The sequence below is a fragment of the Mirounga angustirostris genome, unplaced genomic scaffold (assembly GCF_029215605.1).
Source record: "Mirounga angustirostris isolate CCGP_5_RB_7025 unplaced genomic scaffold, mMirAng1.0.hap1 SCAF_12, whole genome shotgun sequence".
Taxonomy (NCBI): Eukaryota; Metazoa; Chordata; class Mammalia; order Carnivora; family Phocidae; genus Mirounga; species Mirounga angustirostris.
Genome location: NW_026991720.1, coordinates 62,697,152 through 62,710,909, shown reverse-complemented (window position 1 = coordinate 62,710,909; position 13,758 = coordinate 62,697,152). Strand labels below are relative to the sequence as shown.

Sequence of the window (13,758 nt, the reverse complement as noted above, 5' to 3'; positions counted from 1 at the left end):
GACCTTTAGCAAGTTGCTTCAGTTCAGTGAGCTTCAGGTTGCTTATTTGTGAAAGGTTTAATGGCAATACTTGGAATAATAGATATCTCTTCTTATTCTTAAACAATAATTTTAGTTACAGAGAGAAAAGTTCAAAACTAGTGCTAATGTTCTGATTTTCTAATGTAAGAAATGTTTTTAAAAAGTAATCTGAAGAGCAGTTTTCTGTTTTATTTTTTGTCTTCACGTACCAAGTATAAATCTTTTCTTGCCTCTTTCAGAGTTTCACACTAAACAGAGTAAGGTCATGTCTAACATTTCCATTCACAAAAAAGTCCATTGTTTTAATTTCTTGCTAGAGTTAAGAGGTGATGAAAGCTATCTTTCTAATTCATCTGCTTTTTAAACTAAGGCACCTATGGCTCTCTAAACTTTTTTACATATTATACTATTCCATAAGGTATTTTTTTCTGTCTATTGTGTATCATTAGCACATAGTTTTTTTTAATAATGATGGTAATGACTGTTTCACATTGAATATAGAATTACGGTCCTCTGTGATTCACACAGATCGATACACTGGTGTGTTTATTTTATAAGTAGAAGGCATATTATTTAGAAAGTAAAGGTTTACTGTCATATTTAAAACACTGGTTCTACCAAGAATTGAATAATAAAAAAAATGTAATTGGTATGGGTATAAAAAGAAACTTGTTTTTAACTAAAGATAGATTTTGTTAATAGGTGAAGAAATACTCAAGAAATTTCCCATAGACTGTGGAGGGGTATTATTTCCTGGTTAAGGTCATGAAAACTATAAACCTGAAACTGAAATCAAAATAAGAAGTAAATAAAATGAAATTTAAAATTAAACGATTGAAGACAGGTGTAAGATAATTATGAGTTTACTTTGTCAAAGTATATAAAGTTTTTGATAATAAAAGATTTCATCAAGCCTAATGAATGACTTATAGAGAACAGGCATGTATCAGCAACACATCCTTTTATCATCTAAATGTTTGAAAACTCCTAAGGATGGAAATGTAGAAGGTTATGGACTAGTCTTTCACATTCCTTGTAAAGCCTGGAAATTAAGGTTATTAACTTTTAGGGCATACTGTGTAAACATATTTGGAATTTCATAACATGATTATGTGACTTCAATATGTCTTTTTTTAAATTAATATATAATACATTATTTGTTTCAGGGGTACAGGTCTGTGATTCATCAGTCTTAACAACAATATGTCTTTTTTTTTTTTAAAGATTTTATTTATTTGAGAGAGAGTGCATGCACAAGTGGGGGGGAAGGGCAGAGGGAGAGGGAGAGAGAGAATCTCAAGTTGAATCTCCTCTGAGCATGGAGCCTGACGCAGGGCTTGATTCCATGACCTTGAGATCATGACCTGAGCTGAAATCAAGAGTCAGGCGCTTAACCAACTAAGGCACCCAGGTGCCCTTCAGTATGTCTTATTTCATTTATGCCAAGCAAAAGCCTCATTCTTTTTTCTTTTTTCTTTTTTCTTTCTTTTTAAGATTTATTTATTTACTTGAAAGAGAGAGCACACGCATGCAAGCACGCAAGCAAGGGGAGGGGCAGAGGGAGAGGGAGAAGCAAACTTCCCACTGAGCAGGGAGCCAGGCATGAGGCTCAATCCCAGGACCTGGGGTCATGACCTGAGCGGAAGTCAGGCGCTTTACTGACAGAGCCACCCAGGTGCCCTTGCGAAAAGCCTCAGTAAAGAAATCTGTACTCATTCTCAGATGCTACTAATGTCCTTCTTTTGGAAAAGTAGATCTCAATATGTGCTTTACATGTATGAGTCAAAGGGTAGAGATTTATACATGTAAATTCTTCAGACCCCTATCTTTACACCCCGTATTTCTTCTCCTCTCTGCCACCACTCCCCTGATTTCCAGTGGAAACCTTTAATAATATATTCTTCCTTAGTCATAGCATATAAATTTCTCTGTTACCTTCATGTTACTTTAAAAAATGGGTGTCTGACTTTCTGGGAATATCATATATGCTGCTTTTAACTTATTTTCCATTGGTAGAATGCTAAGTAAGGCAAATTATAAGACTGTGGTCCACACAGTCTTGCCATGGCCCTAGCCTAGCCCTGTCCTGCTCCATATTAAATTATTAGCTTCAGTTCTTATTTTGATAGGGACTCAGAACTACCTTTCACTAAACTTTAATAAGTTAAGTGAACATCACTTTATTCCTTCTTGTGCTCTGTCAAAAATTTTTCAGTCTTCTGATTTACATCATAATTTGACATTTTCATCACTCGTCAATTCACATAGCCCAAATGCCAGTGATTTTTCCTCAAAGCCTACAAACCACCTGCACCATGATCTTCTAAAGTACTGTTAAATATGCAATTTGGAAGGCCCATACAGACCTGCGAAATCAGTATTTCTGGAATGGTGCTCAAGAATCAGCATTTTTATAAGCACCACAGGTGATAAGTAAAGTTTAAGAACCACTGCTTTTGACCCTAATTTCTTTTAAATTCCTTAGTTTTGTCTCTACTTCAAGTATTCATTTATTGTGCCTATAGACTGTCTTTCAACCCCCCAGGCAGATTCAAGGTAGACTGATGATAACCTGATTCAGGTTCACTACACTAGCATTCCTGGGTTACTAATATACCATATTCCCTTTCTTTTTTCCAATTTCTGGAATTGCTCAGCAACATCTTAAGGATCTTCTCTGAGCTATAAATTCAGTTTGCTCCCATGCAGCATCTTCCTCAATTACTCTGCTTCATCTTTTTTCTTCTTCGCAGCAGCAGTTAATAGTGGTGGTTACTTCCTCCTTTTTACAAATGGCCTTCCCCCCTTTCAGTGAACTTATTTTCTCCTGGTTTTCTCCCTTCTTAGGAGACCATATATATCTTTGGTCTTTTTGATAGGCTTCTTTGGCTTCTTTTTGTAGTCTTCTTTTCTTACTTTGCAGGTGACAGCATCCATACCCAAAGCTGATCCAACCTGAAGCTGTCCAACTCCTCTCTTTTTTTTTTCTTTCTTTTCTTTTCTTTGCTTCTCTTCTCTTCTCTTCTCTTTTTTCTTTCTCTTTCCCTCCCTTCCTTCCTCTCTCCCTCCCTCACTCCTCCCCTCCCTCTCCTCTCTCCTCCCCCTCCTCCCCTTCCTCTTTTTCTTTCTTTCTTTCTTCCTTTCTTTCTTCTTCTTTCTTTCTTTCTTTCTTTCTTTCTTTCTTTCTTTCTTTCTTTCTTTCTTTCTTTCTTTTTCTTTCTCTTAGATTTATTTATTTATTTGACACACAGAGAAAGAGAGAGAGAGAAAGCACACAAGCAGGGGGAGCGGCAAGGAAAGGGAGAAGCAGGCTCCCAGGACCCCGGGATCATGACCTGAGGCAGAGGCAGACACTTAACCAATTGAGCCACGCAGGTGCCCCAGTCCATCTACTTTTTCTGAGTTAATGTTCATCAAGAGAGACTTTCTGTCTTCTAAAATATTATCCTTTGAAAAAAATTAAATATTACCCTTTGCCTAATAATTAAGACATAATTTAGTGATAAATTCACCAAATTTTAGTTGGCCATTTCCACTATTTAGTAGTCTACTGAGGAAAAACTAAAAACATTTACAGTAGCAACTTCTAACAGGAAGGAGGAGCAGTGAGTTTTGGGTGAAGATGTAAAATGGTGTAATCACTTGGAACGCAGAATAAATTCTGGTGATCTAAAGAACAGCATTGTAACATAGTTAACAATACTGTATTATATACTTGAAAGTTGCTAAGAAAGTAGATCTTAAGTGTTTTCATCACAAAAAAAGAGATGGTAATTATGTGACATGATGGATGTGTTAACCAACACAGTAGTGGTAATCATTTTGCGGTATATGTGTATCAGATCAACACGTTGCACACCTTAAAATGTACACAGTGTTATATGTCAATTATATCTCAGTAAAGTTGGGGAAAAAAACAAAAAAGAATTACTACAAAGTTTAAATAGCAATTTATCTAAGTAGGAGAATTCTTATCAACTTGATCTCCAAGTGAAATATTGTTCTGGACATATGCTTAAATATGCTGTAATTGAGGTGTCAGACTTTGAGTTTTCTTTAACTTTAAAGCTAGAGAATAATAATTCAAAATAGCAGTTTTTAATATAATTAACATTCTTCATATAAAATCTTTAAAAAAATGTATGCTTGTCTTTTTCTCTTTATTTTTGAATTTTCTCTGACTCAGCTTTTCTGGAGAAAATTGGAATCAGAAAAGAAATTACATACATTGTGTTTTTTTTAGTTTCTTACAAATTACATGGTCATTATAGAATATTTGGAAAATTTTAAAAAACATAAAGAAAAATCTTTAAAATTACCTACAGGGGCACCTGGGTGGCTCAGTCTGTTAAATGGCTGCCTTCGGCTCAGGTCATGACCCTAGGTTCCTGGGATCGAGCCCCGGGAATTAGGCTCCCTGCTCAGTGGGGAGTCTGCTTCTCCCTTTCCGCCCCCCCACTTGCTCTCTCTCTCTCTCTCTCAAATAAATAAAATCTTGAAAATTACCTGCAATTATAGTACCTATAGGCATCACATTTCTGCTCATGTTCCAGTAGTATATCCTACTACAACCTACTCTTTAAAAATTTCAATCATATTATATATTCTGTCATATAACGGGTTTTTTTTTTTAATGTAACTGTGTATGTGACCATTTTCCATGATGTTAGATACTTTTTTCTAACCAGATTTTTTTTTAACCGCATTTTTTAGTACTGTACATTTCTTTTTTTTTTTTTTTTTTTAAAGATTTTATTTATTTATTTGAGAGAGAGAGAATGAGAGAGAGCACATGAGAGGGGGGAGGGTCAGAGGGAGAAGCAGGCTCCCTGCCGAGCAGGGAGCCCGATGCGGGACTCGATCCAGGAACTCCAGGATCATGACCTGAGCCGAAGGCAGTCGCTTAACCAACTGAGCCACCCAGGCGTCCCAGTACTGTACATTTCTTTGCACAGATATACTCTTGGTGTAATTTCTGGGTCAAAACACTGACCATCTTTAATATAAGAAAGTATAATTTTAGAAATAATAGCAGTTAACATTTATTGAGTACCTCTACATGCCTAGCATTATTTAAGCACTTAAAATGTATCATCTCATTTATTCCTCACCACAGTCTTTAAAGTAGTTACTGTTTTTATCTCCTTTGTGTGGGGAAAAAAGTGAGATTCAGAGAAGGATTACACACCTAAGTGGTATAACGGTGATTCAGACCCTGATCTGCCTGATTCTGGAGTCTGTGCTTTAGGAACTTGCTTTCCTATATTGAAATAGGTATTTTCTATTCTTTGTTGCATGTGATTCTCAAATTAGATTTTTTCCTGAAGTCATTGTAAATTTTCATAATGTAGAAACTCAGATAATTTTGTATTATAAATAAACACCACTATAATAGGAAAAGGAAAAATACCTTTATTGTTAAGTAGGATCTGTTTTGATGTTTTCTAGTGAATAGTGGAATGAATAAAGCCTAGAGGTAATTCTTAAAACAGATGAATTAATTAAAGATGGTCCTACTGTAAGGTGTAGAATATAGACTGTAACTTCTCAAGGCCCTTTCTTCATAAAAATTGAACGAAATAATTATCTTTGTTAAGGGAGTTACCACTTCACAATATGGATGATTTATATAGACCCAGCAGAATCTAATCTCTTGTATTATTTTTTCATTAGGCAGTAAGTACTATATTTTTGCTGAATCAAATACTGTATCTTAATATTTGTCATTAATTGTGAAGTTTGAAAACCTGTACTGTGAAAAGAAAGTAAAAGCAGCCACATTTAGTTTCTTTGCAAAGATAGTTTAAGAATGTTAGGATTTGTGCAGTGTCAGCCATTTTGTGTACAAACTGGAAGGTTTTATATATTTTTTTTAAATATCAGCATTCTTTTACAGAAAAAATTCCTCTTATTCAAAAACAATACCTTATAAGTGGATCAAATACTAATTATGCAATTTAGATTCATTTGGATTAATTCTTTTGTTAATTTTTTTGTCAGCTAAAGAGTATGAAATTATTACCTAATTTATAGCTAAAAAATATCTTCCCCTGCCCCTTGACAGATAAAGATCCATATGTGTAACTGTGTTGTTCTGCTGTATTTCTACCTATGACCTAGCACAGCCATCTATGTTCTTTTGTGATTTCAGACTTCTACAGGTTTTTTTAGCATTAATATATTCTCTTTTTTTCCTGTGAACTATATTCATATGCTAAATTTAAACTCTGGTCACCTAAGATGCAATTTATTTTAATGTTTTCTCTGAAGGTTTCTTAAAGGTTTATGTTGTAGTGTTATATCTTCATTGAAGTTAAGTTGGTTTTTTGTTAAATGTACCTTCAATAATGGCTACAAATGATTATCTGGTTCGCTGGCTTGAAATCTTTAAAGTATGCATATAGAGGTTACAATTTTTAAGAATCACTTTGAAAAGTTCAGGCTGCATCAGTGCATTTTTATCAGTTCACTTTTGTGTTCCTAAGGGACTACACTATTTTCTCAACTTTCAAAGACATTATATATAGTATTGTGTAAATTCTGTTTCTAGATCAGATTTCTAGATTTACATTACCAGATATTTGTGAATCAGTTTCCAAAGCACAGATAGATAGCTTAAAGCAAGTCATGAATATAAGATATTTCAGCATTATTTCCTTATTTTAATGCAGCAGTTTCAACATATATCCCACAAAACAACAGAAATCATTGCTTAATAATTCAGTTTAAAATGTATTCTAGTATCCAGTCATTAAATTTACTTATCACTTATTAATTTTTCCTTACTTCAAGTCATTTTAGGATTGTGAATGAAATAGATATTTTCAGAAAACATTCTCCTCTTTTACAAGAAGGTGAAGTGCTGTATAATTTAGACACTGTCTTTTGTCTGTCTTTTCCCTGTGACATTTAATGACAATGTGGAAGCTTTAACCTGTTTGCAGCATAATGACTATATTAAGGACCATCTTATTCCCTCCTTTTTTTTTTTTTGAGTGCTCCCAAGTCTACTACTTATGAATCTAATTTTTGCAGTGAGATAAACTTTCTTTATGATTTAGCTGTTCCAAAATGCCCCAGTTTTTTTCTCCCCTACTCTTTCTTCCATCCTCATTTTTCCCCTAAGGTGTAATGAATACTCTATGTATTTGTGGTCTTTTATCAGTAAAAACCTTCCCTAGGATAAGAACCTCTCTAATAGGGTTAAATATAGTTAGTTGCTTGTTTTTTAAGATTTTATTAATTTATTTGACAGAGAGAGACACAGCAAGAGAGGGAACACAAGCAGGGAGAGTGGGAGAGGGAGAAGCAGGCTTCCCGCAGAGCAGGGAGCCCGATGCGGGGCTCGATCCCAGCACCCTGGGATCATGACCCGAGCTGAAGGCAGACACTTAACGACTGAGCCACCCAGGCGCCCCTAGTTAGTTGCTTTTTAAATTAATATTATTATTTTTTTACTCATCATAGCAATTTGAAAAAAAAAAAATCCTACAGTCTGCAATTAACACCTTTAAATAAAAACTCTTCAAATTAATTTTAAGTGAAGAGTATATAAGACAATAGAAGTGGTCTTACCTGTTCTCCATATTAAATGCTTTAAAGACTATCCAGATTCCTATTTTTAAAATACTAGTCTTTCATTTTTATTCAGACATAAATAAATTTTGTTCATGAATTTAAGACAAGGTACAAACAGGGACACCTGGGTGGCTCAGTCAGTTCGGCAGCTGCTGTCGGCTCAGGTCATGATCCCAGGGTCCTAGGATCGAGCCCTGCATCCGGCTCCTTGCTCAGCAGGAGCCTGTTTCTCCCTCTGCCTACCGCTTCCCCTGCTTGTGCCCTCTCTCGGTCTCTGACAAATAAATAAATAAAAATCTTTTTAAAAATTTAAGACAAGACACAAACAGAAAGCAACTTAATTCTTTCTTCCTAGGGCCTTTAACAAGCTGTGTTGGATCTTCTTTTCTCTAGTGACTCTAGGACATACCTCATGGCTTTTCCAGTCTCCTTAAGGTATTAATAGTCTTTTTTTTTTTAATATAAAAAATCCAGTCTAGTTTAATGTCAAGGCTTCATTCTCTCAACAAGTTCAAAGCTTCTCCTCTCCCCAGCTGAGGTCTGCTTCAAACTGGAAAAGCTATAGTTTGATGGGGGCCATACTGGACTTTGATGCTTTTCCCTGCTTTCTTTTGTGGGTTTTTGGTGATCTCTCATTGTTATGGCTTGTCTACCTGCAGTTCCTTTGATGTGAGTGAGAGATGGATGCCTTCTCCTTACTTAAAACTCATTTTTAGAACTTAAGTTCTTTTTGTTTCCTCTTTGCTTGGTCTCACCTCATTCCCACTAGGCTGTCCTCTGGCTAAATCCCTTCCTAGATAACCAGAATCTTGCTCTCTTTCACATCTCATTATTATTCCTAAGATAAGCGCATATACACACACCCCTGCCCTGCAGGCTCAGGCAAGCAGTCATTCCGCGTGTGGCCCTGATCTTTTTTCTCCGCTGCTCTGGCACTACGGCTAGACAGACATGGGTCACCATTCCGTCTCTGTGACCCTCAGACTTCTAGGGGCAACTCTCTGAGTACCTTTCAGAAAATCCCTCTCATATAGGGACTCCCTTTAAACTGCCTCTTCTAAAGAAATCCTTGCTCTCTTGTCTCACCTATGCTGTCTTCAGGCTTCTTTGATGAGTTGCCAGACCAATTTTTATATGTGTGAGACTTGGACGTAAATATTTTTTGAAATATTTTATCAGTGCATATCTTTACAAAAATGAAATTTCAAACTGTTTATGATAGAGAAAATTTCACCCATCCCATGAATCCTTTATTGTATGTCAAATACCCTGTCACCATGACTCAACTCATGATCTTTTTCTTAGTTTTTCTACTTCTTCAAATACATTCTTCTAGTTCCTCAACTCCTCAAGACCCCTAGGCCCTCATCTTCCTTCTGATTTTATTCCTCTCCCCTTACTTAACTATTTTTTGGGCATTTAATATTACACTTCCAAAAAAACATTAGAGCCGGGGCGCCTGAGTGGCTCAGTCAGCTAAGTGTCTGCCTTCGGCTCAGGTCATGATCCCGGGGTCCTGGAATCGAGCCCCGCATCGGGCTCCCTGCTCCGCGGGAAGTCTGCTTCTCCCTCTCCCACTCCCCCTGCTTGTGTTCCCTCTCTCGCTGTGTCTCTCTGTCAAATAAATAAAATCTTAAAAAAAAAAAAAAATTAGAGCCTTCTATTATAATTCCCCAGCTTTCTCTGGATCCATTGTACTGTTTCATCGTAACTGTTTTTTGTTTTTGTTTTTTGTTTTTTTTCTGGCCAGAAATAACTGGAGGAATTTATGAACTTAGGTTCACATGTGAGCTCCTTATCAAATTTCTTATAGCAGCTATATCAAATCTTTGCCACATATCTCAAGTCTCAGTTTTATGTCCAGCACCCTCATTTTTTCAAGATGACTCTGTCTCTTAACATCATTGAGGAAAAGGGCCCATATCCCCATCGTATCTCCTCTCAACCTGACATAGTCCTTCATGCTTTTCCTAATTCAAACTTTGTTACTTTCCCTACCTTAGTCTCTTATTTCCTGTCTCCGAGTTGTTTACTTTTGTTCTTTATTCCCCAAATCACCTTTCTCTTCAGAATCTAGGTTTCTATTCTCATTAAGTCATTCTACAGTCTTTTCCAAATCAGTCTTTTTGAAAGACCATTTTTCACATGTCTTTCTAGGTTAAAAACTCCAGGAAGGAGTTCTCTGTTGTCCATACTGTAGGACAGACATCAGGGTTTTATCCCTGACTTCCAAGGCCATCTGTAATCTGCCTCCATACTAATACTCCAAATAGCTCTGTCTCCCTTTCTCTTCCTCTTCCCTTCCTGCTTCACTCTGCTCTCTCTCTTATAAGTATGAGTGTATTTTTTAAATTAATTGTTCAGCTTAAGTTCCAGTTTCTCTATAATCTTTAGGACGAGACTGAATTTCTTTTTCATTTCTTTGCTAGACTGTGCATTTGGCATTTAGTAGATGTTTCTTTGCATTCTTATTCATCTTTTTATGTCTAAGTTCTTTTTACCAGCTAGATTACAAACATGTATGGCAGAGAGTATTTCTTTCATACTTTCTTGAAGACAAGGAGTCTCAGCGTTATATATAATTTTTTCTAAGATAGATTTAAAATTGCTTCTAGTATTTCTTCACTGCTAGCTTATTTCCTATTAGTTATTAAAATTATTTTTTAAAGTTTTATTTTGCTGAATGGCAGTAGAAGTAGTGCAGGGTCTACTTTTTGCCTTAGATGCCCAAGGCTATTTGTTGAAAAAACAAATGATGTCTGAAACATAAATTTCTGCCAGCCATGACCCAGATATGCATAAAAGACCTAGAGTAAGAGACATAAGAAAATATCTGTTCAGCAAATTTAAAATAATACCTTTTCTTAGGAATAGTTGCTATTCCTGTCTAGTTCCCTGAGAATTTCTGTTAACATTTATGAGTACCTCTTGATTATTTGTAGTATATTTCTTTGGAATAGAGATACAGTTTTAAATTAAAAAGAAATTGTTTCCTCCAGAATGAAAAACACCAGGGTTGTCTAAGAGGGTAAAACTAATCTGAAAGAAAATGTCCAGTTCATATTTTTTGTACATAAATTAAGAAGAAATATTACTGGTCTTTTCTTTCTCTTGATGGCCCTACCAATATGTCTGCAACAATAACCTGATTTTATTGAATGAAAATCTGTATCATATTCAAAAGATATGCTACACACTGTACTAGGTGCTTGAGATATACTAAGATAATCAGACATTGGGCTGCCTGGGTGGCTCCATCTGCCTTAAGCTCAGATCGTGATCTGAGGGTCCTGGGATCGAGCCTCATGTCAGGCTCCCTGGGAGTCTGCTTCTCTCTTTCCTTCTGCCCTTCTCCCCACCCCCCGCCGCGCCTTGTTCTCTCTTGCTCATTCTCACCCTCTCGCTCCCTCTCGTTCATGCTCTCTCTCAAATAAAATCTTTGAAAAAAAAAAATCAGACATGAATCTGGCCCTTAAAAAACTTAACATTCTGGGGTGCCCAGGTGGCTCAGTAGTTAAGCATCTGCCTTCGGCTCAGGTCATGATCCCAGGGTCCTGGGATTGAGCCCTACATCGGGCTCCCTGCTCAGCGGGAAGGCTGCTTCTTCCTCTTCCCCTCCCCCCCCGGCTTGTGTTCCCTCTCTTGTTGTCTCTCCCTCTCTGTCAAATAAATAAATAAAAAATCTTAAAAAAAAAACAACAAAACTTAATGTTCCATTAGTCTTTGTCAAAAGACTAATTCTTGCATTATATAAACACTTGCACATACATATCCTGATTTCTTTGTGTACTGGCACTAGAACCCACCTCTTTCCTCACTTGGCATACCCTTCTAAGGCCTGTAAACTTGATTTTATTGTGTCATCAGTGTCCGTCATTACTTCTGGCACAATGTTTCCTGAGAAATTAGTCTCTTAGATGTTCTCAGTGTTCCTGTAATTTTAGTCAAATAGTCTGCTTCAAGAACAGACTCAAAATCATATTGTCTAGGTAAGTGTATAAATTTGGGTAAGTGACTTAATCTCTCTGCCTCATTTCCTCATTTTAAAATGGAGACAGTAATAATACCTACTCATCAGGGCTTTTGGGGGCTATTTTATCTGTGTTTTAGAGTCTGATAACAATGTCAGCCTGACCAGTACCTGATTCACTCTTCCATTTAGTTGCATGTCCACAAGAAAAAGAAATGAAATGATTTTTCACTAAGATAAAGATGAAATATATATATATTTTCTGTCTATTTCCAAAACACTGAGAACAGCACATGCCTTGTTTTCATTTTTTTCTTCATTTGAGGACCATCTAAAATTATTTTAATAGAATGTTGGCTATAACTATAATTTTTAAAAGACTCCATAAAAATTTAAGTTTAAGCAAGTGTTAATATTTTGTACATTTTTCACGGTAAAGAAATGTCTTTTTTTCCATTTCAAGTCCAACTTTGTTAAGGAGCACAATTTCCTGCATTGGTAATGTTAAATGTAACTTTAGCTTTCAATTCATTGCTGTGGTTGTGTTTCCAGAGCCTGCTGTAAGAGATAAACCCATTGCAAATGAAGACAGCATTCATTTTCTTCCACCTCAGGCCACACAGAATTGATTGAGGTAATAAAATGACAGCAACTTGTAATATACTGAAGGCTCTTTAATTCGAAAACGAGTTCTAACCTGATTCAAAGCTTGTTTAAAGCTAATTTATAGCTTGCATAATTTTTAGCCAGCCGACCAAGGTAAAGGATGATACATGAAAACTAATAAAGAATTAACTTATGATACATTGACACTTGTTTGTTAAAGTCAACTGGTATTAAAAAACACAGGTGGGAGCAGAATGGCAGAAATAATAATTGGTAAGCTTTGCCTCACATAAGTAGCATTGTTGACAACAGTTTAAATGTTTCATCATCTCATTTCAGACCTAACTTCTTGTCCTGTCTTCGTAAAATCAGTTCTATTTGCATTTCTTGATTTTTCATCACATCTCTATTAAGGTTAGTGAGAGGCTGGGTACAGTTGGCAGAGGCTGTAACTGCCACAAGGACAAATGTACTGTAGGCCGTGGTGACAATGCTGCTGCTAACTAGTTCTGTCAGCATTTAATCTTTTTCAAGATGCAAGCTGAAAGGAATTAGAACTCTTCAGTTTTATTTGGGCTCAAAAAAAATCCATAGGCTTTTGGCCTTTGTGGGCTGTTTTTCTCTCTTTATTTGAACATTTTTTGACCCACAAATAATATAACTACCATAGTAAAGTATTTTGTACTATGAATGAGGCCAGATTTTCAGAAATTTCATGTCAGCATTCATGAGTAAAATGGATTACATTTTTCTTTTTTGTATTTAAATCCTTTGCATGGTAATAACTTTTACCCTTTAAAAAAAAAAAAAGACATGGAGGATGAGCATGTCTTTTGTCATATGCTATTATTATAGATCCTAGAAAATGATGAAAAAAATTTTTTTAAGATTTATTAGCGAGAGAGAGCAAGAGAAAGAGCATGAACGGGGGAGGGGCAGACGGAGAGGGAGAAGCAGACTCCCTGCTGAGCAGGGAGCCTGACTCTGGGCTCCATCCCAGGACCCTGGGATCATGACCTGAGCTGAAGGCAGACCCGTAACTGACTGAGCCACCTAGGTGCCCCAAAATGATGAAACTGTGAGAAGAGCATTTACCATCTTTACCATATGTATCACACTTGTACATTGCAAATGTTTTGGCTATCTAAGCTAAAAATGTCTGTAAATGTATATAAACATAGGTTTAGATATATGAGACTGTACTCTCATATTCTGTAGTTTCTTCAGTGAAGCTTGTCTAGATAACTTGTAAGGTATTAAGACAAAAAGATTATGGTTAATCTAATTCTGACCATAATAAACATGGCCATAATTATTTTAATTACTCTTTTGAAAATTATAAAGCAGTACGTGCTTATTATAGAATAATATAGAAAGATGAAAATAAAAATCATTCAGGGAATAACCATTGCTCGCATTTTGTTATTTTTTCTATGTGTATTTTTTTTTTTTTAAAGATTTTATTTATTTGACAGAGAGAGACACAGTGAGAGAGGGAACACAAGCAGGGGGAGTGAGAGAGGGAGAAGCAGGCTTCCCGCCGAGCAGGGAGCCCGATGCGGGGCTCGATCCCAGGACCCCGG

At 36.1% G+C, this 13,758-nt stretch overlaps 1 protein-coding gene across 12 annotated transcripts in view; it reads left to right on the top strand.

Annotated features, from left to right (window-relative positions):
* Positions 1–13,758, top strand: part of PHF14 (PHD finger protein 14) — a 222,114-nt gene that overhangs the window by 148,954 nt on the left and 59,402 nt on the right. For 2 of the 12 annotated variants that reach the window (XR_010406513.1, XR_010406514.1), the window contains one exon: positions 12,122–12,203. The exons of the other annotated variants lie outside the window; for them this stretch is intronic. The gene's annotated coding sequence lies outside the window, so the exon portion shown is untranslated. The remainder of the gene's footprint in view (positions 1–12,121; positions 12,204–13,758) is intronic. 12 annotated transcript variants of the gene reach the window in all.